A 25,892-nucleotide genomic window follows, 5' to 3' on the forward strand; every position below is an offset into this window, starting at 1 on the left:
CTAAATTTTTAAATGAAGTGCTACCACAGCGCCCAGTGTAATCGCTGAGTTGCGGCAATCATGTCAAATTAAGAAAAATGCTTTTTCTGGGAGTCCAATTGTCTCATTTATCACATTTATCAGGTCACAGTCCAAAGTTAGTACAATTAAGTTCCACAGTCAATCGTTTCATTGTTAAAAGCGATGCAACCTAGTAATATCAGAAAAATATCGCGAAATATATGTTGGTACAAATATGTGATTAAACCGTTGTAACTCAAACGGACTGACAGCGTCAGAAAGTCAATGATATGTCCTTTTTGAAACTGTCTCTATTTCTTCAGCGCGCGATAACAGCTAGGATTGGTCCCACAGTAAGAAATGACTTATTTATCTAAATTTTTAAATGAAGCGCTACCACAGCGCCAAGTGTAATCGCTGATTTCCGGCAATCACGTCAAATTAAGAAGAATGTTTTTTCTTGCAGTCCAATTGTCATATTTATCACATTTATCAGGTCACAGTCCAAAGTTAGTACAATTAAGTTCCACAGTCAATCGTTTCATTGTTAAAAGCGATGCAACCTAGTAATATCAGAAAAATATCGCTAAATATATGTTGGTACGAATTTGTGACCCAATCGTTGTAACTCAAACGGACTGACACCCTTAGAAAGTCAATGAAATGTACTTTTTGAAACTGTCGCTAGTTCTTCAGCGCGTGATAACGGCTAAGATTGGTCCCACAGTAAAAAATGACTTGTTTATCTAAATTTTTAAATGAAGTGCTACCACAGCGACCAGTGTAATCACTGAGTTCCAGCAATCATGTCAAATTAAGAAGAATGTTATTTCTTGGAGTCCAATTGTCTCACTTTCACATTTGTAAGGTCACAGCCCAAAATCAGTTCAATTAAGTCCCACAGTCAATCGTTTCATTGTTAAAAGCGATGCAACCTAATAGTATGAGAGAAAAATCGCCTAATACATGTTGGTACGAGTATGTGACGCAACCGTTGTAACTCAAGCGGATTGATACCGTTAGAAAGTCAATGAAATGTACTTTTTGGAACTGTCTCTATTTCTTCAGCGCGCGATAACAGTTAGGATTGGTCCCACAGTAAGAAATGACTTATTTATCTAAATTTTTAAATGAAGCGCTACCACAGCGCCCAGTGTTATCGCTGAGTTCCGGCAATCACGTCAAATTAAAAAGAATGTTATTTCTTGGAGTCCAATTGTCTCATTTGTCACATATATCAGGTCACAGTCTAAAGTTAGTTCAATTAAGTCCCACAGTCAATCGTTTCATTGTTAAAAGCGATGCAATCTAGTAATATCAGAAAAATATCGCTAAATACATGTTGGTACGAATATGTGACCCAATCGTTGTAACTCAAACGGACTGACACCCTTAGAAAGTCAATGAAATGTACTTTTTGAAACTGTCTCTATTTCTTCAGCGCGCGATAACAGCTAGGATTGGTCCCACAGTAAGAAATGACTTATTTTTCTAAATTTTTAAATGAAGCGCTACCACAGCGCCCAGTGTAATCGCTGATTTCCGGCAATCACGTCAAATTAAGAAGAATGTTATTTCTTGGAGTCCAATTGTCTCATTTATCACATTTATCAGGTCAGAGTCCAAAGTTAGTACAATTAAGTTCCACAGTCAATCGTTTTATTGTTAAAAGCGATGCAACCTAGTAATATCAGAAGAATATCGCTAAATACATGTTGGTACGAATTTGTGACCCAATCGTTGTAACTCAAACGGACTGACACCCTTAGATAGTCAATGAAATGTACTTTTTGAAACTGTCTCTATTTCTTCAGCGCGTGATAACGGCTAGGATTGGTCCCACAGTAAAAAATGATTTGTTAATCTAAATTTTTAAATGAAGTGCTACCACAGCGACCAGTGTAATCGCTGAGTTGCGGCAATCATGTCAAATTAAGAAGATTGTTCTTTCATGGAGTCCAATTGTCTCACTTATCACATTTATAAGGTCATAGTCCAAAGTTAGTTCAATTAAGTCCTACAGTCAACCGTTTCATTGTTAAAAGCGATGTAACCTAGTAATATCAGAAAAATGTCGCTAAATACATGTTGGTACGAATTTGTGACCCAATCGTTTTAACTCAAACGGACTGTCACCCTTAGAAAGTCGATTAAATGGAGTTTTTGAGACTGTCTCTATTTCTTCTGCACGTCCTAACGGCTACGATTGGTCCTACAGCACAAAATGACTTTTTTGTCCACATTTTTGAATAAAGGGCTACCCCAGCGCCCAGTGTAATCGCTGAGTTCCGGCAATCATGTCAAATTAAGAAGAATGTTATTTCTTGGAGTTCAATTGTCTCCTTTATCACATTTATCAGGTCATAGTCTAAAATCAGTTCAATTAAGTCCCACAGTCAATCGTTGCACTGTTAAAAGCGATACAACTTAGTAATATCGGAAAAAATCACTAACAACATGTTGGTACGAATATGTGACTCAATCGTTGTAACTCAAACGGACTGACAGCCTTAGAAAGCCAATGAAATGTACTTTTCGAAACTGTCGCTAATTCTTCAGCGCGTGATAACGGCTAGGATTGGTCCCACAGAAAAAAATGACTTATTAATCTAAATTTTTAAATGAAGTGCTACCACAGCGCCCAGTGTAATCGCTGAGTTGCGGCAATCATGTCAAATTAAGAAAAATGCTTTTTCTTGGAGTCCAATTGTCTCATTTATCACATTTATCAGGTCACATTCCAAAGTTAGTACAATTAAGTTCCACAGTCAATCGTTTCATTGTTAAAAGCGATGCAACCTAGTAATATCAGAAAAATATCGCTAAATATATGTTGGTACAAATATGTGATTAAACCGTTGTAACTCAAACGGACTGACAGCGTCAGAAAGTCAATGATATGTCCTTTTTGAAACTGTCTCTATTTCTTCAGCGCGCGATAACAGCTAGGATTGGTCCCACAGTAAGAAATGACTTATTTATCTAAATTTTTAAATGAAGCGCTACCACAGCGCCAAGTGTAATCGCTGATTTCCGGCAATCACGTCAAATTAAGAAGAATGTTTTTTCTTGCAGTCCAATTGTCATATTTATCACATTTATCAGGTCACAGTCCAAAGTTAGTACAATTAAGTTCCACAGTCAATCGTTTCATTGTTAAAAGCGATGCAACCTAGTAATATCAGAAAAATATCGCTAAATATATGTTGGTACGAATTTGGAACACAATCGTTGTAACTCAAACGGACTGACACCCTTAGAAAGTCAATGAAATGTACTTTTTGAAACTGTCGCTAATTCTTCAGCGCGTGATAACGGCTAAGATTGGTCCCACAGTAAAAAATGACTTGTTAATCTAAATTTTTAAATGAAGTGCTACCACAGCGACCAGTGTAATCACTGAGTTCCAGCAATCATGTCAAATTAAGAAGAATGTTATTTCTTGGAGTCCAATTGTCTCACTTTCACATTTGTAAGGTCACAGCCCAAAATCAGTTCAATTAAGTCCCACAGTCAATCGTTTCATTGTTAAAAGCGATGTAACCTAATAGTATGAGAGAAAAATCGCCTAATACATGTTGGTACGAGTATGTGACGCAACCGTTGTAACTCAAGCGGATTGATACCGTTAGAAAGTCAATGAAATGTACTTTTTGAAACTGTCTCTATTTCTTCAGCGCGCGATAACAGTTAGGATTGGTCCCACAGTAAGAAATGACTTATTTATCTAAATTTTTAAATGAAGCGCTACCACAGCGCCCAGTGTTATCGCTGAGTTCCGGCAATCACGTCAAATTAAGAAGAATGTTATTTCTTGGAGTCCAATTGTCTCATTTGTCACATATATCAGGTCACAGTCTAAAGTTAGTTCAATTAAGTCCCACAGTCAATCGTTTCATTGTTAAAAGCGATGCAATCTAGTAATATCAGAAAAATATCGCTAAATACATGTTGGTACGAATATGTGACCCAATCGTTGTAACTCAAACGGACTGACACCCTTAGAAAGTCAATGAAATGTACTTTTTGAAACTGTCTCTATTTCTTCAGCGCGCGATAACAGCTAGGATTGGTCCCACAGTAAGAAATGACTTATTTATCTAAATTTTTAAATGAAGCGCTACCACAGCGCCCAGTGTAATCGCTGATTTCCGGCAATCACGTCAAATTAAGAAGAATGTTATTTCTTGGAGTCCAATTGTCTCATTTATCACATTTATCAGGTCAGAGTCCAAAGTTAGTACAATTAAGTTCCACAGTCAATCGTTTTATTGTTAAAAGCGATGCAACCTAGTAATATCAGAAGAATATCGCTAAATACATGTTGGTACGAATTTGTGACCCAATCGTTGTAACTCAAACGGACTGACACCCTTAGAAAGTCAATGAAATGTACTTTTTGAAACTGTCTCTATTTCTTCAGCGCGTGATAACGGCTAGGATTGGTCCCACAGTAAAAAATGATTTGTTAATCTAAATTTTTAAATGAAGTGCTACCACAGCGACCAGTGTAATCGCTGAGTTGCGGCAATCATGTCAAATTAAGAAGATTGTTCTTTCATGGTGTCCAATTGTCTCACTTTTCACATTTATAAGGTCATAGTCCAAAGTTAGTTCAATTAAGTCCTACAGTCAATCGTTTCATTGTTAAAAGCGATGTAACCTAGTAATACCAGAAAAATATCGCTAAATACATGTTGGTACGAGCATGTGACCCAACCGTTGTAACTCAAACGAACTGACACCGTTAAAAGTCAATGAAATGTACTTTTTGAAACTGTCGCTAATTCTTCAGCGCGCAATAACGGCTGGGATTGGTCCCACAGTAAAAACTGGCTTATTAATCTAAATTTTTAAATGAAGCGCTACCACAGCGTCCAGTGTAATCGCTGAGTTCCGGCATTCAGGTGAAATTAAGAAGAATGTTATTTCTTGGAGTTCAATTGTCTCCTTTATCACATTTATCAGGTCACAGTCCAAAGTGAGTTCAATTATGTCCCACAGTCAATCGTTTCACTGTTGAAAGCGATGCAACCTAGTAGTATGAGAGAAAAATCGCTAAATACATGTTGGTACGAGTATGTGACGCAACCGTTATAACTTAAGCGGATTGATACCGTTAGAAAGTCAATGAAATGTGGTTTTTGAGACTGTTGCTAATTATTCAGCGCGCGATAACAGCTAAGATTGGTCCCACAGTAAGAAATGACTTATTTATCTAAATTTTTAAATGAAGCGCTACCACAGCGCCAAGTGTAATCGCTGATTTCCGGCAATCACGTCAAATTAAGAAAAATGTTTTTTCTTGCAGTCCAATTGTCATATTTATCACATTTATCAGGTCACAGTCCAAAGTTAGTACAATTAAGTTCCACAGTCAATCGTTTCATTGTTAAAAGCGATGCAACCTAGTAATAACAGAAAAATATCGCTAAATATATGTTGGTACGAATTTGGAACACAATCGTTGTAACTCAAACGGACTGACACCCTTAGAAAGTCAATGAAATGTACTTTTTGAAACTGTCGCTAATTCTTCAGCGCGTGATAACGGCTAAAATTGGTCCCACACTAAAAAATGACTTGTTAATCTAAATTTTTAAATGAAGTGCTACCACAGCGACCAGTGTAATCACTGAGTTCCAGCAATCATGTCAAATTAAGAAGAATGTTAATTCTTGGAGTCCAATTGCTTCACTTTCACATTTGTAAGGTCACAGCCCAAAATCAGTTCAATTAAGTCCCACAGTCAATCGTTTCATTGTTAAAAGCGATGTAACCTAATAGTATGAGAGAAAAATCGCCTAATACATGTTGGTACGAGTATGTGACGCAACCGTTGTAACTCAAGCGGATTGATACTGTTAGAAAGTCAATGAAATGTACTTTTTGAAACTGTCTCTATTTCTTCAGCGCGCGATAACAGTTAGGATTGGTCCCACAGTAAGAAATGACTTATTTATCTAAATTTTTAAATGAAGCGCTACCACAGCGCCCAGTGTTATCGCTGAGTTCCGGCAATCACGTCAAATTAAGAAGAATGTTATTTCTTGGAGTCCAATTGTCTCATTTGTCACATATATCAGGTCACAGTCTAAAGTTAGTTCAATTAAGTCCCACAGTCAATCGTTTCATTGTTAAAAGCGATGCAATCTAGTAATATCAGAAAAATAACGCTAAATACATGTTGGTACGAATATGTGACCCAATCGTTGTAACTCAAACGGACTGACACCCTTAGAAAGTCAATGAAATGTACTTTTTGAAACTGTCTCTATTTCTTCAGCGCGCGATAAAAGCTAGGATTGGTCCCACAGTAAGAAATGACTTATTTATCTAAATTTTTAAATGAAGCGCTACCACAACGCCCAGTGTAATCGCTGATTTCCGGCAATCACGTCAAATTAAGAAGAATGTTATTTCTTGGAGTCCAATTGTCTCATTTATCACATTTATCAGGTCAGAGTCCAAAGTTAGTACAATTAAGTTCCACAGTCAATCGTTTTATTGTTAAAAGCGATGCAACCTAGTAATATCAGAAGAATATCGCTAAATACATGTTGGTACGAATTTGTGACCCAATCGTTGTAACTCAAACGGACTGACACCCTTAGATAGTCAATGAAATGTACTTTTTGAAACTGTCTCTATTTCTTCAGCGCGTGATAACGGCTAGGATTGGTCCCACAGTAAAAAATGATTTGTTAATCTAAATTTTTAAATGAAGTGCTACCACAGCGACCAGTGTAATCGCTGAGTTGCAGCAATCATGTCAAATTAAGAAGATTGTTCTTTCATGGTGTCCAATTGTCTCACTTATCACATTTATAAGGTCATAGTCCAAAGTTAGTTCAATTAAGTCCTACAGTCAATCGTTTCATTGTTAAAAGCGATGTAACCTAGTAATACCAGAAAAATATCGCTAAATACATGTTGGTACGAGCATGTGACCCAACCGTTGTAACTCAAACGAACTGACACCGTTAAAAGTCAATGAAATGTACTTTTTAAAACTGTCGCTAATTCTTCAGCGCGCAATAACGGCTAGGATTGGTCCCACAGTAAAAACTGGCTTATTAATCTAAATTTTTAAATGAAGCGCTACCACAGCGTCCAGTGTAATCGCTGAGTTCCGGCATTCAGGTGAAATTAAGAAGAATGTTATTTCTTGGAGTTCAATTGTCTCCTTTATCACATTTATCAGGTCACAGTCCAAAGTTAGTTCAATTATGTCCCACAGTCAATCGTTTCACTGTTGAAAGCGATGCAACCTAGTAATATGAGAAAAATATCGTTAAATACATGTTGGTACAAATATGTGACGCAACCGTTGTAACTGAAGCGGATTGATACCGTTAGAATGTCAATCAAATGTAGGTTTTGAAACTGTCGCAATTTCTTCAGCGCGCGATAACGGCTAGGATTGGTCCCCCAGTAAAAAATGACTTGTTAATCTAAATTTTTAAATGAAGTGCTACCACAACGCCCAGTGTAATCGCTGAGTTGCGGCAATCATGTCAAATTAAGAAGAATGTTATTTCTTGGAGTCCAATTGTCTCACTTTCACACTTATAAGGTCACAGCCCAAAATCAGCTCAATTAAGTCCCACAGTCAATCGTTTCATTGTTAAAAGCGATGCAACCTAGTAGTATGAGAGAAAAATCGCTAAATAGATGTTGGTACGAGTATGTGACGCAACCGTTATAACTAAAGCGGATTGATACCGTTAGAAAGTCAATGAAATGTGGTTTTTGAGACTGTTGCTAATTATTCAGCGCGCGATAACGGCTACGATTGGTCCCACAGCACAAAATTACTTATTTGTCTACATTTTTGAATAAAGCGCTACCCCACCGCCCAGTGTAATCGCTGAGTTCCGGCAATCAGGTCAAGTTAAGAAGAATGTTATTTCTTAGAGTCCAAATGTCTCACTTATCACATTTATAAGGTCATAGTCCAAAGTTAGTTCAATTAAGTCCTACAGCTAATCGTTACATTGTTAAAAGCGATGCAACCTAGTAATACCAGAAAAATATCGCTAAATACATGTTGGTACGAGCATGTGACCCAACCGTTGTAACTCAAACGAACTGACACCGTTAAAAGTCAATGAAATGCACTTTTTGAAACTGTCGCTAATTCTTCAGCGCGCAATAACGGCTAGGATTGGTCCCACAGTAAAAACTGGCTTATTAATCTAAATTTTTAAATGAAGCGCTACCACAGCGTCCAGTGTAATCGCTGAGTTCCGGCATTCAGGTGAAATTAAGAAGAATGTTATTTCTTGGAGTTCAATTGTCTCCTTTATCACATTTATCAGGTCACAGTCCAAAGTTAGTTCAATTATGTCCCACAGTCAATCGTTTCACTGTTGAAAGCGATGCAACCTAGTAATATGATATCGCTAAATACATGTTGGTACGAATATGTGACGCAACCGTTGTAACTGAAGCGGATTGATACCGTTAGAATGTCAATGAAATGTATTTTTTGAAACTGTCGCAATTTCTTCAGCGCGCGATAACGGCTAGGATTGGTCCCCCAGTAAAAAATGACTTCTTAATCTAAATTTTCAAATGAAGTGCTACTACAACGCCCAGTGTAATCGCTGAGTTGCGGCAATCATGTCAAATTAAGAAGAATGTTATTTCTTGGAGTCCAATTGTCTCACTTTCACACTTATAAGGTCACAGCCCAAAATCAGCTCAATTAAATCTCACAGGCAATCATTTCATTGTTAAAAGCGATGCAACCTAGTAGTATGAGAGAAAAATCGCTAAATACATGTTGGTACGAGTATGTGACGCAACCGTTATAACTAAAGCGGATTGATACCGTTAGAAAGTCAATGAAATGTGGTTTTTAAGACTGTTGCTAATTATTCAGCGCGCGATAACGGCTACGATTGGTCCCACAGCACAAAATTACTTATTTGTCTACATTTTTGAATAAAGCGCTACCCCACCGCCCTGTGTAATCGCTGAGTTCCGGCAATCAGGTCAAGTTAAGAAGAATGTTATTTCTAGGAGTCCAAATGTCTCACTTTTCACATTTATAAGGTCATAGTCCAAAGTTAGTTCAATTAAGTCCTACAGTCAATCGTTTCATTATTAAAAGCAATGCAACCTAGTAATACCAGAAAAATATCGCTAAATAAATGTTGGTACGAACATGAGACCCAACCGTTGTAACTCAAAGGAACTGACACTGTTTGAAAGTCAATGAAATGTGCTTTTTGAAACTGTCGCTAATTCTTCAGCGCGCAATAACGGCTAGGATTGGTCCCACAGTAAAAACTGGCTTATTAATCTAAATTTTTAAATGAAGCGCTACCACAGCGTCCAGTGTAATCGCTGAGTTCCGGCATTCAGGTGAAATTAAGAAGAATGTTAATTCTTGGAATTCAATTGTCTTCTTTATCACATTTATCAGGTCACAGTCCAAAGTTAGTTCAATTATGTCCCACAGTCAATCGTTTCACTGTTGAAAGCGATGCAACCTAGTAATATGAGAAAAATCGCTAAATACATGTTGGTAGGAGTATGTGACGCAACCGTTATAACTAAAGCGGATTGATACCGTTAGAATGTCAATGAAATGTATTTTTTGAAACTGTCGCTAATTCTTCAGCGTGCAATAACGGCTAGGATTGGTCTTACAGTGAAAACTGGCTTATTAATCTAAATTTTTAAATGAAGCACTACCACAACGTCCAGTTTAATCGCTGAGTTCCGGCATTCTGGTCAAATTAAGAAGAATGTTATTTCTTGGAGTTCAATTGTCTCCTTTATTGCATTTATCAGGTTACAGTCCAAAGTTAGTTCAATTAAGTCCCACAGTCAATCGTTTCATTGTTAAAAGCGATGCAACCTAGTAATATCAGAAAAATATCGCTAAATACATGTTGGTACGAATATGTGACCCAACCGTTGTAACTTAAACGGACTGACACCGTTAGAAAGTCAATGAAATGTAGTTTTTGGATCTGTCTCTATTTCTTCAGGGCGTCCTTACGGCTACGATTGGTCCCACAGCACAAAATGACTTATTTGTCTACATTTTTGAATAAAGCGCTACCCCAGCGCCCAGTGTAATCGCTGAGTTCCGGCATCATGTAAAATTAAGAAGAATGTTTTTTCGCGGAGTCCAATTGTCTCACTTTCACATTTATAAGGCCACAGCCCAAAATCAGTTCAATTAAGTCCCACAGTCAATCGTTTCATTGTTAAAAGCGATGCAACCTAGTAATATCAGAAAAATATCGCTAAATACATGTTGGTACAAATATGTGATCAAACCGTTGTAACTCAAACTGACTGACACCGTCAGAAAGTCAATGATATGTACTTTTTGAAACTGTCTCTCTTTCTTCAGCGCGCGATAACAGCTAGGATTGGTCCTACAGTAGGAAAGGACTTATTTATCTAAATTCTTAAACGAAGCGCTACAACAGCGCCCAGTGTAATCGCTGATTTCCGGCAATCACGTCAAATTAAGAAGAATGTTTTTTCTTGGAGTCCAATTGTCTCATTTATCACATTTATCAGGTCAAAGTCCAAAGTTAGTACAATTAAGTTCCACAGTCAATTGTTTCATTGTTAAAAGCGATGCAACCTAGTAATATCAGAAAAATATCGCTAAATACATGTTGGTACGAATTTGTGACCCAATCGTTTTAACTCAAACGGACTGTCACCCTTACAAAGTCAATGAAATGTAGCTTTTGAGACTGTCTCTATTTCTTCTGCACGTCCTAACGGCTACGATTGGTCCTACAGCACAAAATGACTTTTTCGTCTACATTTTTGAATAAAGCGCTACCCCAGCGCCCAGTGTAATCGCTGAGTTCCGGCAATCATGTCAAATTAAGAAGAATGTTATTTCTTGGAGTCCAATTGTGTCACTTATCACATTTTTAAGGCCATAGTCCAAAGTCAGTTCAATTAAGTCCCACAGTCAATCGTTGCACTGTTAAAAGCGATACAACTTAGTAATATCGGAAAAAATCACTAACAACATATTGGTACGAAAATGTGACTCAATCGTTGTAACTCAAACGGACTGACACCCTTAGAAAGTCAATGAAATGTACTTTTTGGAACTGTCGCTAATTCTTCAGCGCGTGATTACGGCTAGGATTGGTCCCACAGTAAAAAATGACTTAATAATCTAAATTTTTAAATGAAGTGCTACCACAGCGCCCAGTGTAATCGCTGAGTTGCGGCAATCATGTCAAATTAAGAAGAATGTTATTTCTTGGAGTCCAATTGTCTCACTTTCACATTTGTAAGGTCACAGTCCAAATCTCACTTATAACAATTATAAGGTCACAGTCCAAAGTTAGTTCAATTATGTGCCACAGTCAATCGTTTCACTGTTAAAAGCGATGCAACCTAGGAATATGAGAAAAACATCGCTAAATACATGTTGGTACTAATATGTGACGCAACCGTTGTAACTGAAGCGGATTGATACCGTTAGAAAGTCAATGAATTGTAGTTTCTAAAACTGTCGCTATTTCTTCAGCGCGCGATAACGGATAGGATTGGTCCCACAGTGAAAAGGAATTATTTATCTAAATTTTTAAATGAAGCGCTACCACAGCACCAAGTGCAATCCCTGAGTTTCGGCAATCATGTCAAATTAAGAAGAATGTTATTTCTTGGAGTCCAATTGTCTCACTTATAACATTTATAAGGTCACAGTCCAAAGTCAGTTCAATTAAGTCCCACAGTCAATCGTTTCATTGTTAAAAGCGATGCAACCTAGTAGTGCGAGAGAAAAATCGCTAAACACATGTTGGTACGAGTATGTGACGCAACCGTTGTAACTGAATCGGATTGATACCGTTAGAAAGAAAATGAAATGTAGTTTTTGAGACTGTTGCTAATTATTCAGCGCGCGATAACGGCTACGATTGGTCCCACAGCACAAAATTACTTATTTGTCTACATTTTTGAATAAAGCCCTACCCCACCGCCCAGTGTAATCGCTGAGTTCCAGCAATCAGGTCAAGTTAAGAAGAATGTTATTTCTTGGAGTCCAAATGTCTCACTTATCACATTCATAATGTCATAGTCCAAAGTTAGTTCAATTATGTCCTACAGTCAATCGTTTCATTGTTAAAAGCGATGCAACCGAGTAATACCAGAAAAATATCGCTAAATACATGTTGGTACGAGCATGTGACCCAACCGTTGTAACTCAAACGAACTGACACCGTTTGAAAGTCAATGAAATGTACTTTTTGAAACTGTTGCTAATTCTTCAACGCGCAATAACGGCTAGGATTGGTCCCACAGTAAAAACTGGCTTATTAATCTAAATTTTTAAATGAAGCGCTACCACAGCGTCCAGTGTAATCGCTGAGTTCCGGCATTCAGGTGAAATTAAGAAGAATGTTATTTCTTGGAATTCAATTGTCTCCTTTATCACATTTATCAGGTCACAGTCCAAAGTTAGTTCAATTGTGTCCCACAGTCAATCGTTTCACTGTTGAAAGCGATGCAACCTAGTAATATGAGAAAAATATCGCTAAATACATGTTGGTACGAATATGTGACGCAACCGTTGTAACTGAAGCGGATTGATACCGTTAGAATGTCAATCAAATGTAGGTTTTGAAACTGTCGCAATTTCTTCAGCGCGCGATAACGGCTAGGATTAGTCCCACAGTAAAAAATGACTTCTTAATCTAAATTTTTAAATGAAGTGCTACCACAACGCGCAGTGTAATCGCTGAGTTCCGGCATTCAGGTGAAATTAAGAAGAATGTTATTTCTTGGAATTCAATTGTCTCCTTTATCACATTTATCAGGTCACAGTCCAAAGTTAGTTCAATTGTGTCCCACAGTCAATCGTTTCACTGTTGAAAGCGATGCAACCTAGTAATATGAGAAAAATATCGCTAAATACATGTTGGTACGAATATGTGACGCAACCGTTGTAACTGAAGCGGATTGATACCGTTAGAATGTCAATCAAATGTAGGTTTTGAAACTGTCGCAATTTCTTCAGCGCGCGATAACGGCTAGGATTAGTCCCACAGTAAAAAATGACTTCTTAATCTAAATTTTTAAATGAAGTGCTACCACAACGCGCAGTGTAATCGCTGAGTTGCGGCAATCATGACAAATTAAGAAGAATGTTATTTCTTGGAGTCCAATTGTCTCACTTTCACACTTATAAGGTCACAGCCCAAAATCAGTTCAATTAAGTCCCACAGTCAATCGTTTCATTGTTAAAAGCGATGCAACCTATTACTATGAGAGAAAAATCGCTAAATACATGTTGGTACGAGTATGTGACGCAACCATTATAACTAAAGCGGATTGATACCGTTAGAAAGTCAATGAAATGTAGTTTTTGAGACTGTTGCTAATTATTCAGCGCGCGATAACGGCTACGATTGGTCCCACAGCACAAAATTACTTATTTGTCTACATTTTTGAATAAAGCGCTACCCCACCGCCCAGTGTAATCGCTGAGTTCCGGCAATCAGGTCAAGTTAAGAAGAATGTTATTTCTTGGAGTCCAAATGTCTCACTTATCACATTTATAAGGTCATAGTCCAAAGTTAGTTCAATTAAGTCCTACAGTCAATCGTTTCATTGTTAAAAGCGATGCAACCTAGTAATACCAGAAAAATATCGCTAAATACATGTTGGTACGAGCATGTGACCCAACCGTTGTAACTCAAACGAACTGACACCGTTTGAAAGTCAATGAAATGTACTTTTTGAAACTGTCGCTAATTCTTCAGCGCGCAATAACAGCTAGGATTGGTCCTACAGTAGGAAATGACTTATTAATCTAAATTCTTAAACGAAGCGCTACCACAGCGCCCAGTGTAATCGCTGATTTCCGGCAATCACGTCAAATTAAGAAGAATGTTTTTGTTGGAGTCCAAATGTCTCACTTATCACATTTATAATGTCATAGTCCAAAGTTAGTTCAATTAAGTCCTACAGTCAATCGTTTCATTGTTAAAAGCGATGCAACCGAGTAATACCAGAAAAATATCGCTAAATACATGTTGGTACGAGCATGTGACCCAACCGTTGTAACTCAAACGAACTGACACCGTTTGAAAGTCAATGAAATGTACTTTTTGAAACTGTTGCTAATTCTTCAGCGCGCAATAACGGCTAGGATTGGTCCCACAGTAAAAACTGGCTTATTAATCTAAATTTTTAAATGAAGCGCTACCACAGCGTCCAGTGTAATCGCTGAGTTCCGGCATTCAGGTGAAATTAAGAAGAATGTTATTTCTTGGAATTCAATTGTCTCCTTTATCACATTTATCAGGTCACAGTCCAACGTTAGTTCAATTGTGTCCCACAGTCAATCGTTTCACTGTTGAAAGCGATGCAACCTAGTAATATGAGAAAAATATCGCTAAATACATGTTGGTACGAATATGTGACGCAACCGTTGTAACTGAAGCGGATTGATACCGTTAGAAAGTCAATGAAATGTACTTTTTGAAACTGTCGCTAATTCTTCAGCGCGTGATTACGGCTAGGATTGGTCCCACAGTAAAAAATGACTTAATAATCTAAATTTTTAAATGAAGTGCTACCACAGCGCCCAGTGTAATCGCTGAGTTGCGGCAATCATGTCAAATTAAGAAGAATGTTATTTCTTGGAGTCCAATTGTCTCACTTTCACATTTATAAGGTCACAGCCCAAAGTCAGTTCAATTAAGTCCCACAGTCAATCGTTTCATTGTTAAAAGCGATGCAACCTATTAGTATGAGAGAAAAATCGCTAAATACATGTTGGTACGAGTATGTGACGCTACCGTTAAAACTAAAGCGGATTGATACCGTTAGAAAGTCAATGAAATGTAGTTTTTGAGACTGTTGCTAATTATTCAGCGCGCGATAACGGCTACGATTGGTCCCACAGCACAAAATTACTTATTTGTCTACATTTTTGAATAAAGCGCTACCCCACCGCCCAGTGTAATCGCTGAGTTCCGGCAATCAGGTCAAGTTAAGAAGAATGTTATTTCTTGGAGTTCAATTGTCTCCTTTATTACATTTATCAGGTTACAGTCCAAAGTTAGTTCAATTAAGTCCCACAGTCAATCGTTTCATTGTTAAAAGCGATGCAACCTAGTAATATCAGAAAAATATCGCCAAATACATGTTGGTACGAATATGTGACCCAACCGTTGTAACTCAAACGGACTGACACCGTTAGAAAGTCAATGAAATGTACTTTTTGAAACTGTCGCTAATTCTTCAGCGTGCAATAACGGCTAGGATTGGTCTTATAGTGAAAACTGGCTTATTAATCTAAATTTTTAAATGAAGCACTACCACAACGTCCAGTGTAATCGCTGAGTTCCGGCATTCAGGTCAAATTAAGAAGAATGTTATTTCTTGGAGTTCAATTGTCTCCTTTATTACATTTATCAGGTTACAGTCCAAAGTTAGTTCAATTAAGTCCCACAGTCAATCGTTTCATTGTTAAAAGCGATGCAACCTAGTAATATCAGAAAAATATCGCTAAATACATGTTGGTTCGAATATGTGACCCAACCGTTGTAACTCAAACGGACTGACACCGTTAGAAAGTCAATGAAATGTAGTTTTTGAATCTGTCTCTATTTCTTCAGGGCGTCCTTACGGCTAAGATTGGTCCCACAGCACAAAATGACTTATTTGTCTACATTTTTGAATAAAGCGCTACCCCAGCGCCCAGTGTAATCGCTGAGTTCCGGCATCATGTAAAATGAAGAAGAATGTTTTTTCGTGGAGTCCAATTGTCTCACTTTCACATTTATAAGGCCACAGCCAAAAAATCAGTTCAATTAAGTCCCACAGTCAATCGTTTCATTGTTAAAAGCGATGCAACCTAGTAATATCAGAAAAATATCGCTAAATACATGTTGGTACGAATATGTGATCAAACCGTTGTAACTCAAACTGACTGACACCGTCAGAAAGTCAATGATATGTACTTTTTGAAACTGTCTCTATTTCTTCAGCACGCGATAACAGCTAGGATTGGTCCTACAGTAGGAAATGACTTATTTATCTAAATTCTTAAACGAAGCGCTACCACAGCGCCCAGTGTAATCGCTGATTTCCGGCAATCACGTCAAATTAAGAAGAATGTTTTTTCTTGGAGTCCAATTGTCTCATTTATCACATTTATCAGGTCAAAGTCCAAAGTTAGTACAATTAAGTTCCACAGTCAATCGTTTCATTGTTAAAAGCGATGCAACCTAGTAATATCAAAAAAATATCGCTAAATACATGTTGGTACGAATTTGTGACCCAATCGTTTTAACTCAAACGGACTGTCACCTTTAGAAAGTCAATGCAATGTAGTTTTTGAGACTGTCTCTATTTCTTCTGCACGTCCTAACGGCTACGATTGGTCCTACAGCACAAAATGACTTTTTCGTCTACATTTTTGAATAAAGCGCTACCCCAGCGCCCAGTGTAATCGCTGAGTTCCGGCAATCATGTCAAATTAAGAAGAATGTTATTTCTTGGAGTCCAATTGTCTCACTTATCACATTTTTAAGGTCATAGTCCAAAATCAGTTCAATTAAGTCCCACAGTCAATCGTTGCACTGTTAAAAGCGATACAACTTAGTAATATCGGAAAAAATCACTAACAACATATTGGTACGAATATGTGACTCAATCGTTGTAACTCAAACGGACTGACACCCTTAGAAAGTCAATGAAATGTACTTTTTGAAACTGTTGCTAATTCTTCAGCGCGTGATTACGGCTAGGATTGGTCCCACAGTAAAAAATGACTTAATAATCTAAATTTTTAAATGAAGTGCTACCATAGCGCCCAGTGTAATCGCTGAGTTGCGGCAATCATGTCAAATTAAGAAGAATGTTATTTCTTGGAGTCCAATTGTCTCACTTTCACATTTATAAGGTCACAGCCCAAAGTCAGTTCAATTAAGTCCCACAGTCAATCGTTTCATTGTTAAAAGCGATGCAACCTAGTAGTGTGAGAGAAAAATCGCTAAATACATGTTGGTACGAGTATGTGACGCAACCGTTGTAACTGAATCGGATTGATACAGTTAGAAAGTCAATGAAATGTAGTTTTTGAGACTGTTGCTATTTCTTCAGCGCGCGATAACGGCTACGATTGGTCCCACACCACATAATTACTTATTTGTCTACATTTTTTAATAAAGCGCTACCCCAGCGCCCAGTGTAATCGCTGAGTTCCGGCAATCAGGTCAAGTTAAGAAGAATGTTATTTCATGGAGTCCAATTGTCTCACTTATCACATTTGTAAGGTCATAGTCCAAAGTTAGTTCAATTAAGTCCTACAGTCAATCGTTTCATTGTTAAAAGCGATGCAACCGAGTAATACCAGAAAAATATCGCTAAATACATGTTGGTACGAGCATGTGACCTAACCGTTGTAACTCAAACGAACTGACACCGTTAGAAAGTCAATGAAATGTACTTTTTGAAACTGTTGCTAATTCTTCAGCGCGCAATAACGGCTAGGATTGGTCCCACAGTAAAAACTGGCTTATTAATCTAAATTTTTAAATGAAGCGCTACCACAGCGTCCAGTGTAATCGCTGAGTTCCGGCATTCAGGTGAAATTAAGAAGAATGTTATTTCTTGGAATTCAATTGTCTCCTTTATCACATTTATCAGGTCACAGTCCAAAGTTAGTTCAATTGTGTCCCACAGTCAATCGTTTCACTGTTGAAAGCGATGCAACCTAGTAATATGAGAAAAATATCGCTAAATACATGTTGGTACGAATATGTGACGCAACCGTTGTAACTGAAGCGGATTGATACCGTTAGAAAGTCAATGAAATGTAGGTTTTGAATCTGTCTCTATTTCTTCAGGGCGTCCTTACGGCTACGATTGGTCCCACAGCACAAAATGACTTATTTGTCTACATTTTTGAATAAAGCGCTACCCCAGCGCCCAGTGTAATCGCTGAGTTCCGGCATCATGTAAAATGAAGAAGAATGTTTTTTCGTGGAGTCCAATTGTCTCACTTTCACATTTATAAGGCCACAGCCCAAAATCAGTTTAATTAAGTCCCACAGTCAATCGTTTCATTGTTAAAAGCGATGCAACCTAGTAATATCAGAAAAATATCGTTAAATACATGTTGGTACGAATATGTGATCAAACCGTTGTAACTCAAACTGACTGACACCGTCAGAAAGTCAATGATATGTACTTTTTGAAACTGTCTCTATTTCTTCAGCGCGCGATAACAGCTAGGATTGGTCCTACAGTAGGAAATGACTTATTTATCTAAATTCTTAAACGAAGCGCTACCACAGCGCCCAGTGTAATCGCTGATTTCCGGCAATCACGTCAAATTAAGAAGAATGTTTTTTCTTGGAGTCCAATTGTCTCATTTATCACATTTATCAGGTCAAAGTCCAAAGTTTGTACAATTAAGTTCCACAGTCAATCGTTTCATTGTTAAAAGCGATGCAACCTAGTAATATCAGAAAAATATCGCTAAATACATGTTGGTACGAATTTGTGACCCAATCGTTTTAACTCAAACGGACTGTCACCTTTAGAAAGTCAATGCAATGTAGTTTTTGAGACTGTCTCTATTTCTTCTGCACGTCCTAACGGCTACGATTGGTCCTACAGCACAAAATGACTTTTTCGTCTACATTTTTGAATAAAGCGCTACCCCAGCGCCCAGTGTAATCGCTGAGTTCCGGCAATCATGTCAAATTAAGAAGAATGTTATTTCTTGGAGTCCAATTGTCTCACTTATCACATTTTTGAGGTCATAGTCCAAAATCAGTTCAATTAAGTCCCACAGTCAATCGTTGCACTGTTAAAAGCGATACAACTTAGTAATATCGGAAAAAATCACTAACAACATATTGGTACGAATATGTGACTCAATCGTTGTAACTCAAACGGACTGACACCCTTAGAAAGTCAATGAAATGTACTTTTTGAAACTGTCGCTAATTCTTCAGCGCGTGATTACGGCTAGGATTGGTCCCACAGTAAAAAATGACTTAATAATCTAAATTTTTAAATGAAGTGCTACCACAGCGCCCAGTGTAATCGCTGAGTTGCGGCAATCATGTCAAATTAAGAAGAATGTTATTTCTTGGAGTCCAATTGTCTCACTTTCACATTTATAAGGTCACAGCCCAAAGTCAGTTCAATTAAGTCCCACAGTCAATCGTTTCATTGTTAAAAGCGATGCAACCTAGTAGTGTGAGAGAAAAATCGCTAAATACATGTTGGTACGAGTATGTGACGCAACCGTTGTAACTGAATCGGATTGATACCGTTAGAAAGTCAATGAAATGTAATTTTTGAGACTGTTGCTATTTCTTCAGCGCGCGATAACGGCTACGATTGGTCCCACACCACATAATTACTTATTTGTCTACATTTTTTATAAAAGCGCTACCCGAGCGCCCAGTGTAATCGCTGAGTTCCGGCAATCAGGTCAAGTTAAGAAGAATGTTATTTCATGGAGTCCAATTGTCTCACTTATCACATTTGTAAGGTCATAGTCCAAAGTTAGTTCAATTAAGTCCTACAGTCAATCGTTTCATTGTTAAAAGCGATGCAACCGAGTTATACCAGAAAAATATCGCTAAATACATGTTGGTACGAGCATGTGACCCAACCGTTGTAACTCAAACGAACTGACACCGTTTGAAAGTCAATGAAATGTACTTTTTGAAACTGTTGCTAATTCTTCAGCGCGCAATAACGGCTAGGATTGGTCCCACAGTAAAAACTGGCTTATTAATCTAAATTTTTAAATGAAGCGCTACCACAGCGTCCAGTGTAATCGCTGAGTTCCGGCGTTCAGGTGAAATTAAGAAGGATGTTATTTCTTGGAATTCAATTGTCTCCTTTATCACATTTATCAGGTCACAGTCCAAAGTTAGTTCAATTGTGTCCCACAGTCAATCGTTTCACTGTTGAAAGCGATGCAACCTAGTAATATGAGAAAAATATCGCTAAATACATGTTGGTACGAATATGTGACGCAACCGTTGTAACTGAAGCGGATTGATACCGTTAGAATGTCAATCAAATGTAGGTTTTGAAACTGTCGCAATTTTTTCAGCGCGCGATAACGGCTAGGATTAGTCCCACAGTAAAAAATGACTTCTTAATCTAAATTTTTAAATGAAGTGCTACCACAACGCCCAGTGTAATCGCTGAGTTGCGGCAATCATGACAAATTAAGAAGAATGTTATTTCTTGGAGTCCAATTGTCTCACTTTCACACTTATAAGGTCACAGCCCAAAATCAGTTCAATTAAGTCCCACAGTCAATCGTTTCATTGTTAAAAGCGATGCAACCTATTAGTATGAGAGAAAAATCGCTAAATACATGTTGGTACGAGTATGTGACGCAACCGTTATAACTAAAGCGGATTGATACCGTTAGAAAGTCAATGAAATGTAGTTTTTGAGACTGTTGCTAATTATTCAGCGCGCGATAACGGCTACGATTGGTCCCACAGCACAAAATTACTTATTTGTCTACATTTTTGAATAAAGCGCTACCCCACCGCCCAGTGTAATCGCTGAGTTCCGGCAATCAGGTCAAGTTAAGAAGAATGTTATTTCATGGAGTCCAAATGTCTCACTTATCACATTTGTAAGGTCATAGTCCAAAGTTAGTTCAATTAAATCCTACAGTCAATCGTTTCATTGTTAAAAGCGATGCAACCGAGTTATACCAGAAAAATATCGCTAAATACATGTTGGTACGAGCATGTGACCCAACCGTTGTAACTCAAACGAACTGACACCGTTTGAAAGTCAATGAAATGTACTTTTTGAAACTGTCGCTAATTCTTCAGCGTGCAATAACGGCTAGGATTGGTCTTACAGTGAAAACTGGCTTACTAATCTAAATTTTTAAATGAAGCACTACCACAACGTCCAGTGTAACCGCTGAGTTCCGGCATTCAGGTCAAATTAAGAAGAATGTTATTTCTTGGAGTTCAATTGTCTCCTTTATTACATTTATCAGGTTGCAGTCCAAAGTTAGTTCAATTAAGTCCCACAGTCAATCGTTTCATTGTTAAAAGCGATGCAACCTAGTAATATCAGAAAAATATCGCTAAATACATGTTGGTACGAATATGTGACCCAACCGTTGTAACTCAAACGGACTGACACCGTTAGAAAGTCAATGAAGTGTAGTTTTTGAATCTGTCTCTATTTCTTCAGGGCGTCCTTACGGCTACGATTGGACCCACAGCACAAAATGACTTATTTGTCTACATTTTTGAATAAAGCGCTACCCCAGCGCCCAGTGTAATCGCTGAGTTCCGGCATCATGTAAAATGAAGAAGAATGTTTTTTCGTGGAGTCCAATTGTCTCACTTTTACATTTATAAGGCCACAGCCCAAAATCAGTTCAATTAAGTCCCACAGTCAATCGTTTCAATGCTAAAAGCGATGCAACCTAGTAATATCAGAAAAATATCGCTAAATACATGTTGGTACGAATATGTGATCAAACCGTTGTAACTCAAACTGACTGACACCGTCAGAAAGTCAATGATATGTACTTTTTGAAACTGTCTCTATTTCTTCAGCGCGCGATAACAGCTAGGATTGGTCCTACAGTAGGAAATGACTTATTTATCTAAATTCTTAAACGAAGCGCTACCACAGCGCCCAGTGTAATCGCTGATTTCCGGCAATCACGTCAAATTAAGAAGAATGTTTTTTCTTGGAGTCCAAATGTCTCACTTATCACATTTATAATGTCATAGTCCAAAGTTAGTTCAATTAAGTCCTACAGTCAATCGTTTCATTGTTAAAAGCGATGCAACCGAGTAATACCAGAAAAATATCGCTAAATACATGTTGGTACGAGCATGTGACCCAACCGTTGTAACTCAAACGAACTGACACCGTTTGAAAGTCAATGAAATGTACTTTTTGAAACTGTTGCTAATTCTTCAGCGCGCAATAACGGCTAGGATTGGTCCCACAGTAAAAACTGGCTTATTAATCTAAATTTTTAAATGAAGCGCTACCACAGCGTCCAGTGTAATCGCTGAGTTCCGGCATTCAGGTGAAATTAAGAAGAATGTTATTTCTTGGAATTCAATTGTCTCCTTTATCACATTTATCAGGTCGCAGTCCAAACTTAGTTCAATTGTGTCCCACAGTCAATCGTTTAACTGTTGAAAGCGATGCAACCTAGTAATACCAGAAAAATATCGCTAAATAGATGTTGGTACGAGCATGTGACCCAACCGTTGTAACTCAAATGAACTGACACCGTTTGAAAGTCAATGAAATGTACTTTTTGAAACTGTCGCAAATTCTTCAGCGTGCAATAACGGCTAGGATTGGTCTTACAGTGAAAACTGGCTTATTAATCTAAATTTTTAAATGAAGCACTACCACAACGTCCAGTGTAATCGCTGAGTTCCGGCATTCAGGTCAAATTAAGAAGAATGTTATTTCTTGGAGTTCAATTGTCTCCTTTATTACATTTATCAGGTTACAGTCCAAAGTTAGTTCAATTAAGTCCCACAGTCAATCGTTTCATTGTTAAAAGCGATGCAACCTAGTAATATCAGAAAAATATCGCTAAATACATGTTGGTACGAATTTGTGACCCAATCGTTTTAACTCAAACGGACTGTCACCTTTAGAAAGTCAATGCAATGTAGTTTTTGAGACTGTCTCTATTTCTTCTGCACGTCCTAACGGCTACGATTGGTCCTACAGCACAAAATGACTTTTTCGTATACATTTTTGAATAAAGCGCTACCCCAGCGCCCAGTGTAATCGCTGAGTTCCGGCAATCATGTCAAATTAAGAAGAATGTTATTTCTTGGAGTCCAATTGTCTCACTTATCACATTATTAAGGTCATAGTCCAAAATCAGTTCAATTAAGTCCCACAGTCAATCGTTGCACTGTTAAAAGCGATACAACTTAGTAATATCGGAAAAAATCACTAACAACATATTGGTACGAATATGTGACTCAATCGTTGTAACTCAAACGGACTGACACCCTTAGAAAGTCAATGAAATGTATTTTTTGAAACTGTCGCTAATTCTTCAGCGCGTGATTACGGCTAGGATTGGTCCCACAGTAAAAAATGACTTAATAATCCAAATTTTTAAATGAAGTGCTACCACAGCGCCCAGTGTAATCGCTGAGTTGCGGCAATCATGTCAAATTAAGAAGAATGTTATTTCTTGGAGTCCAATTGTCTCACTTTCACATTTATAAGGTCACAGCCCAAAGTCAGTTCAATTATGTGCCACAGTCAATCGTTTCATTGTTAAAAGCGATGCAACCTATTAGTATGAGAGAAAAATCGCTAAATACATGTTGGTACGAGTATGTGACGCAACCGTTATAACTAAAGCGGATTGATACCGTTAGAAAGTCAATGAAATGTAGTTTTTGAGACTGTTGCTAATTATTCAGCGCGCGATAACGGCTACGATTGGTCCCACAGCACAAAATTACTTATTTGTCTACATTTTTGAATAAAATGCTACCCCACCGCCCAGTGTAATCGCTGAGTTCCGGCAATCAGGTCAAGTTAAGAAGAATGTTATTTCTTGGAGTTCAATTGTCTCCTTTATTACATTTATCAGGTTACAGTCCAAAGTTAGTTCAATTAAGTCCCACAGTCAATCGTTTCATTGTTAAAAGCGATGCAACCTAGTAATATCAGAAAAATATCGCTAAATACATGTTGGTACGAATATGTGACCCAACCGTTGTAACTCAAACGGACTGACACCCTTAGAAAGTCAATGAAATGTACTTTTTGAAACTGTCTCTATTTCTTCAGCGCGCGATAACGGCTAGGATTGGTCCCACAGTAAAAATGACTTATTTACTTAAATTTTTAAATGAAGCGCTACCACAGCGCCCAGTGTAATCGCTGAGTTCCGGCATTCAGGTCAAATTAAGAAGAATGTTATTTCTTGGAATTCAATTGTCTCCTTTATCACATTTATCAGGTCACAGTCCAAAGTTAGTTCAATTGTGTCCCACAGTCAATCGTTTCACTGTTGAAAGCGACGCAACCTAGTAATATGAGAAAAATATCGTTAAATACATGTTGGTACGAGTATGTGACGCAACCGTTGTAACTGAATCGGATTGATACCGTTAGAAAGTCAATGAAATGTAGTTTTTGAGACTGTTGCTATTTCTTCAGCGCGCGATAACGGCTACGATTGGTCCCACACCACATAATTACTTATTTGTCTACATTTTTTAATAAAGCGCTACCCCAGCGCCCAGTGTAATCGCTGAGTTCCGGCAATCAGGTCAATTTAAGAAGAATGTTATTTCATGGAGTCCAATTGTCTCACTTATCACATTTGTAAGGTCATAGTCCAAAGTTAGTTCAATTAAGTCCTACAGTCAATCGTTTCATTGTTAAAAGCGATGCAACCTAGTAATACCTAAAAAATATCGCTAAATACATGTTGGTACGAGCATGTGACCCAACCGTTGTAACTCAAACGAACTGACACCGTTAGAAAGTCAATGAAATGTACCTTTTGAAACTGTCGCTAATTCTTCAGAGCGCAATAACGGCTAGGATTGGTCCCACAGTAAAAACTCGCTTATTAATCTAAATTTTTAAGCGAAGCGCTACCACAGCGTCCAGTGTAATCGCTGAGTTCCGGCATTCAGGTCAAATTAAGAAGAATGTTATTTCTTGGAGTTCAATTGTCTCCTTTATCACATTTATCATGTCACAGTCCAAAGTTAGTTCAATTAAGTCCCACAGTCAATCGTTTCATTTTTAAAAGCGATGCAACCTAGTAATATCGGTAAGACATCACTAAATACATGTTGGTACGAATATGTGACGCAACTGTTGTAGTTGAAACGAACTGATACCGTTAGAAAGTCAAAGAAATGTAGTATTTGAAACTATCTCTATTTCTTCAGCGCGCACTAAGGGCTAGGATTGGTCCCACAGTAAAAATTGACTTGTTTATCTAAATTTTTAAATGAAGCGCTACCACAGCGCCCAGTGTAATTGCTGAGTTTCGGCAGTCATGTAAAATTAAGAAGAATGTTATTTCTTGGAATCCAATTGTCACACTTATAACATTTATAAGGTCACAGTCCAAAATCAGTTCAATTAAGTCCCACAGTCAATCGTTTCATTGTTAAAAGCGATGCAACCTAATAGTATGAGAGAAAAATCGCTAAATACATGTTGGAACAAATATGTGTCCCAATCGTTGTAACTCAAACGGACTGACACCCTTAGAAAGTCAATGAAATGTACTTTTTGAAACTGTCTCTATTTCTTCAGCGCGCGATAACAGCTAGGATTGGTCCCACAGTAAGAAATGACTTATTTATCTAAATTTTTAAATGAAGCGCTACCACAGCGCCCAGTGTAATCGCTGAGTTCCCGCAATCACGTCAAATTAAGAAGAAAGTTATTTCTTGAAGTCCAATTGTCTCATTTATCACATTTATCAGGTCACAGTCCAAAGTTAGTACAATTAAATTCCACAGTCAATGGTTTCATTGTTAAAAGCGATGCAACCTAGTAATATCAGAAAAATATCGCTAAATACATGTTGGTACGAATATGTGACCCAATCGTTGTAACTCAAACGGGCTGAAACCCTGGGAAAGTCAATGAAATGTAGTTTTTGAAACTGTCGCTAATTCTGCAGCGCGTGATAACGGCTAGGATTGGTCCCACAGTAAAAAATGATTTGTTAATCTAAATTTTTAAATGAAGTGCTACCATAGCGCCCAGTGTAATCGCTGAGTTCCGGCAATCACGTCAAATTAAGAAGAATGTTATTTCTTGGAGTCCAATTGTCTCATTTATCACATTTATCAGGTCACAGCCCAAAATCAGTTCAAATAAGTCCCACA

Source organism: Hydractinia symbiolongicarpus, chromosome 13, assembly GCF_029227915.1.
Source record: "Hydractinia symbiolongicarpus strain clone_291-10 chromosome 13, HSymV2.1, whole genome shotgun sequence".
NCBI lineage: Eukaryota > Metazoa > Cnidaria > Hydrozoa > Anthoathecata > Hydractiniidae > Hydractinia > Hydractinia symbiolongicarpus.